This window comes from Lytechinus variegatus, chromosome 18 (genome assembly GCF_018143015.1).
Source record: "Lytechinus variegatus isolate NC3 chromosome 18, Lvar_3.0, whole genome shotgun sequence".
Lineage (NCBI taxonomy): Eukaryota > Metazoa > Echinodermata > Echinoidea > Temnopleuroida > Toxopneustidae > Lytechinus > Lytechinus variegatus.
This window is the reverse complement of record NC_054757.1, coordinates 13,241,011-13,247,472: the sequence shown is the minus strand read 5'-3', so window position 1 is coordinate 13,247,472 and position 6,462 is coordinate 13,241,011.

The window sequence follows — 6,462 nt, the reverse complement described above, 5'->3', positions numbered from 1 at the left end:
GTCTTTCCAAACGCCCCTTTTTCCGTGTTTCATGTTTGTGATTTGAAAGACGTTTATTTCCACTTTCAACTAAACGCAATCGTGATTCTGCAGAATCGTGATTTGAATCATGATTCTAATCATGATTCTAGGGTAAAAAAATGTCGAATAAACGCACCCTTATATGTTGCAAAAAGGATGACCACCAATTTAGGTTATCAAGGTTATGAATATTTCTTCTTTTATTTTGTCTTTCAAAACTGAGCGGTAGAAGTGATAGTACACCATGCAGATCTGCCAAGTTGTTTTCAGTAAATATTACTGGAAAAAAAAAACTTATGTGAAGTCCTTTGGTATTTCTTTGGAAACATTGATTTCTTACCCAAATATTGATTTTCAGCCTATGAAATACTGAAATGTTCTTGTTCAGGTTGTCATCTCTGACCATGTATACATTTTGAAGCTTTGAGCTTGTCGGGTGATATTTTCATAACATTGATTCAGCCAACCTTTGATTAACTTTGACCAAACTTTTACTGGAGTGCTAGTTGCCATCATGTTTATTCAGATGTGAAGAGTTGTCTAAAAATTATTACTATGAAATCTGAGAAAAAGGTGGTACGTTTATGACATTAATTTTAAAGATTTGGTACATAATTCTTGTCATGGATATTGAATGGTAAGATTTATACTAACATTCCATAGAGCCGCCAACTAGTACTGATATTCAGTAATTATTACTGAAAACTGAGAAAACTACCAACGGTTTCATGCAAAATACTGATTTCTAAAGTTCCAGTTTTATGTGTTGTCCTATGGCATTCCTTTGAAAATACTGATTACCTTTATACCAAAAACTGATTTTCAGCTTAAAAAAACCCTGAAATGTTCTTATTCAGGTCAGTAGCTCTGCATAGAAGTGTGGATGAAACATCTGGTTTTGTAAGGATTTAAATCATCATCACACCATGCAACGGTACATGATAAGTGAGATTTCATGGCAAAAAATTGAGTTTTGCTAATCAATTCATTTCAGCTCATAAATGCAATGTATTGCCCATCTACATGTAGAAATTGATGATTAATCATTAATTTAAAGTTTCATTTATTGTGTTGCCTAGTTTTATAATGTAATTAGTATCAATTGCATAACTATGAATTTATAAATTGATAATTTAATTAATGACCAGATGAATGAAAGTTTGTTAAAGATATGAATTACTTTTTTTATCAAAGAATTGTGTACTGTCTTTGAAATTGAACTATTTGTTTACTGTTTTATTTAAGTGTTTTATGACCTTGTTTTTTTTTCAGACTCTAAAATTATGAGAGTTACATCAAGATATATATATATATATATATATATATATATATATATATAGTGGGACTTTTGAGTAAATCACAAAAGATTACTGAGCGCAATATCTCAAAGATATTATATAGATAATTTATAATTAGTGAATGTGTAGGACATGGATTGATCATAAATGGTATTGCATCATTGCAAAGATGGAAACAAAATATACAGTTTATATTTAATCAATTGCTTGTTGCACAAATTAGCCATTGAAATGAAAGAAATTGCCCTAATAATCAGCAATTGCTCCAATATGAAAAAAAGCCTCTAAACTTTATTGGTAAACAACGAACCATTCAGGGGTTTTTTTTCTGAGGCACTCTGTATTCCATGATACACCTTCCTGCACACAACTTACAAACATGCTCACTATTCACAAATTTTGCATTAAAAGAATTTTCATCTCTTTTGTTCAACAGTGATACATGTAAAGTGAGAAAAGTATTATCGATATCATTGTCCTGTAATTATTTATCTGTGATTGTAAACAACTCATTTGTATTAAAAGAAAAACCTGCTTGAATTCAGTGTCTCTGAGAGAATTTGTGAGATTTTTTACATGTATTGAAGGAGGATACACAAATGAATAAAGAAAGGAACTGTATTTTTTTTATTGTGAAAATAGCAGAAAAATATTAGAAAATATTGGCAAAGGTTTGAGGAAAATTCACAAAGAGTAAAAAAGTTATTATATTAGAATTTCAATTATTTGGTTTGTGACGTCATACGTGAGCAGCTCTTCTACATATTGTATGGTAACAAATTAATGAAATGTACCTTGCTAAGAAAAACGAAAATGGTTTTAATTGTAGGGAAGGCGGGGTAAGTTGTGACACTTTTTGCATGTTAGAATTGAAATGACAAGTACTATTGTAGAAATAAGTACCATGCCTTTAAATTTGATTCTTGGGAAATGTTTTTCACCTACATATAACTTTCTACCCCCACACTGAAAGTCATCGTGACCTTTGAAAAAACCGATGTCAAATGGCTCAACTTGCCCCATATATGGGGCAAGTTGTGCCACCATCTGGGGTAAGTTGAGCCACAAAAACTACGTACAAAATGTATGGGGAAAGAACCATCATGTCAATTTTTTGTTTAAAGTCTTTTCACTTGCTAATTCTAAATAAATACTACCATCCTTTAAAAGGAAAAGAGCAGTTATGTAAATTTGATCCTTTCAGCCTGCATTTCAATCAATTTTTATGGTTTGTTTTTTAAGATACATTACCATAAGAATTACCATGGCTCAACTTGCCCCATGCTGTTTGGCTCAACTTACCCCAGTCCGAAATTAGTGCGATAATTTTGTATCTACACATTTATTATGCATCCATAATATAAAAGACTGACAAGAATTAAGATCCATACCTGGACTAACAATGTTGTTATCATGTCTTTACAATATTTAAAGACGTTTGTGTGAATAAAGCACTTATTTATTTCACATTCTTTTACTTTTTTGGCTGAAATTCATACTTTTCCCTCTAAAAAACTACTTTTTGTTTCAAAGTGGAAAACAATGTGGTGGGGTTAGGGGTTATGCTATGGGTCATCAATACATGACACCACCACAATGTCTGACTCATTCATTATTGGCCTGGGGCTGGTGGCTCAACTTGCCACTATGCTCAACTTACCCTGCCTTTCCCTACCTTCAGTATATCAATACACAAATCATTTCACACCTGCTCAAAAAAAAAGAAAGTAAAAAAATAAGTCATCAAGTCATTAAAGAAATGAAATCTATGCATTTTATATTGCATAAAATATGGGGCAGCTGCTCGTTTATGACGACACACAAAAAAAGACATTCTAATAACTTTCTTAATCTTATTTTTCATGATTTTTCTTCTTTTTTACACAAAGTTTTCATCAGGGTGAACTTTCCCTGTAAGGCGTGCATCCTACAGTTGTACAAACACATTAACCCATAGTCAAGGTACCTAGCCTGAAAAATCCAAAAGATAGGCTAACATCCGACAGATTAGACTTCCACCATACGACAGGAAATAAGCAGATAGTAATCCAACTACAAACAAAAACACATCACAAGCAACACTATTTTTTTTCTTCTCTCTTTGTAATAGTCTCACAACTTCACAAAGGCAAGGTATATTCTACATTTAAAACAAAGATAACAAGGTAATATCAAGCACTGTTTTGCCCAAATCCCTGTTTGTGGAAGGGAAGATTGGCAGGTTTTCACTCTTGGAAATGGGGTTGTGTTTCGCAAAACTGTTCATAATGCTGCAGTTACATTTCCCCTATGGCAGCCGTACTGCGAGTTGAAATCGGCCGTTTTATCCATTTTTATTCAAATCACCTATATGTAGCTGGTACAAGAAATGTGAAAACGGCTCTTTTTGACTCACCATAGTAGGGGAAATGTGACTGCAGCATAATTTATGCATAACTTTACTATGCATGAGTGGTGACCTGCTCTTGATACTAAATCAGACTCTCATTTTGATTCTCATCAGCTCTGTACAGAAGTGTAACAAGCCTAAAAGTTTGAAGGGTCCAGACATGATGCACAAGGCGAATTAGAAGCTGCAAGTGGGCAATTTTTTTGCCTTTTAATACAAAGTTTAGTTTTTGTAATTGATTTTAACAAAATAATATCATATTGCACCCTTTACCTTACATTTTCTTTCATTTTTTCTCCCCCCCCCCCATATTTACACCAGTGGCTGAGTGAAAGTTGATCTTTTAAGATTGGAGCTTGTTTACAAGCATCTGAATGCAGTTTATTATTTGTCAAACTTTGAGAAATATAATATGTCCATTTATATAGCGCAGTTTTTATATGCATACACTCAACTGCGCTTTGATGCTTAGTATGAAATATGAAATTTAGCAAAACTATGCTGAAATGGAAAAATTGGGGCACATGAATTTCATAAGTCTTTATGCGCCTTGAGCACTCTACAGAGTGGATTTGGCGCTTTACAAGTCTCATTATTATTATTATTATTATTATTATAAGCGCAAAAACAAGCCATCAGTAATGCATTAAAATGCACGTAACAGCTTTGTGTACAACACCCTCAGCATATTACATTTGAGATAACAGGAAAAAGAAGTAAATGCATTTATTGCTTATTTCCCCCAAAAGGAAGAATAATAGAGAAAATAGTAAATAATGTATACCAATACAAATTTAAATACAGTGATGCCCCAAGAGAAAATGAACATATCTAAAGTGCTCAAGTTGTGCCATGTTTTAGATAATTAATTGAAGTCAAGAGATGAATTATTACATTCAATGAAGTTTGTTTCTCTGGGTTCGCCAAATATCGTAGTTTTGTTGTCTACATTCAACACTCGACAAGGAGAGTATTTTGTGGTGGGGTTTGCTTAATTTTGAGCACAATTTTATATTATTGCAACATATCCTTTGCATTACATTGTCAAAATAAGTAATTAAAAATCAATCTCCACAGCTGAGCCTCAGGACTAGACGCAAGAGCACAATTTAGTTTTCCTTTTAATGAAAATTGGTAAACAAATTCAGTATTTCATCCAAAGTTTTTTTTCTGGTTAACAGAATAAGTTTGTAAAATAAATGTAAAATGGAATAAAATTCCTAATTGATAACAATATCCTGAGAATTGTGCTAAAAAAATGAATTTTCCAAAAACAATACATTTGCAATTCAAACTTGAGAAGTTAATTCATTTATTCATTGGAAAATTAAATACATATCTTGTATTGTTTTTGTACAGCAAAAACAGTAACTTTTAGATTGCATTACCTAATGATAGCGAAGTAAAATACATCTCACAAAGAAAAAACAAAATCTCAATTCAAGATTATCAAATATTTCATAGAAAATTCAAAATACAAAATTATGATTTGCATAAAAATCACAAGAATTAGAATAAATAGAGAATCACAACAATGCATGCATAAATAAATACTAAAGTCAAGTTACTCTTAAAAAAAATCATACTTCAAAATGGCATCTCCTACATTAGATGCATGATACAACATGAAAGACAAATTCATTAAACTTAGAAATTGGCCTCCTATTACAACTTCTTTTGTATTAATTGAGAACTGGGTAAGCAGCTTCAGGCAGCAAGATGTGAGAAATGAAGCATTCATAATTTCTCTCCACATATTTTTATTTTCCCATTTGAATATCTACCTTCTTAAACCTTTTAGCAAACACATTTCAAATCTTCCAAGCCTGATATATTTAAAAAAAATCAAAATTATTTATCTATCTTTTTTTTTATAATCATTTGGGCCTTTTGGGGATGGCAAAAGCTTCAATGGTAATTTATGAAGATTAAGTGATTTGTTATAAGGTTACTATACTGTTTGGAATTCTATTGGCATGCATAGTCTCTGAATGTCACATGCCAATGTGCTGGGCCACTCATATGGTCTGCCTACTGGGAGCTCTTTAGCACAGTGTATAACAAACCTTAATTAGTTATTGTATGTTAGATTTAGATAATAAATGACTTCCACATTTTACACATTTAAGTTCCGATTGCTTTCTCTGATTATACACTTGATAAAGATATGTTATACCTCTCATTCTGTCAGAAGCAAATTTTTTTGTACATTTTTTACCGAGATCATATCAGTCTTCAAACAAATGCACATTTCCACACCTTATTCCTCATCTCCACATTTGTTTAATTAGTCATAGCTGAAAAATGTGGTATGACATACACATTTTTTAAAATCGCTTGATAATTGTTGACTGCAGATGATGATGTCACCATATCATGGTTTTTACAGCAGGCCAGGTGACAATTATACCATACCAAATATGCCATATTGTTCACCCCTACTAGTAAAATATACCAGATTGATTCATGAGCGATAACCTAAACATTTATTTTTGCTTCTACTATAGTGTATGTTGCTTTGATACATGTAGGCTATTAAACTGGACTTACAGGGCCCTATTCATATATTTCATGAACATTCCATAAACCGTTTGATTTCACAAAACAGATTGTACCAATTAAAGATGCAAAATATCTTCATTATCACACAAAAACACTTTCTTAAACTGACATCACATGCAAAGAGTACTGACATCGTACAAAAATTTCAGCAAAGATAAGAATTCCATGAAAACAGGTTCAACGCAAAAAATC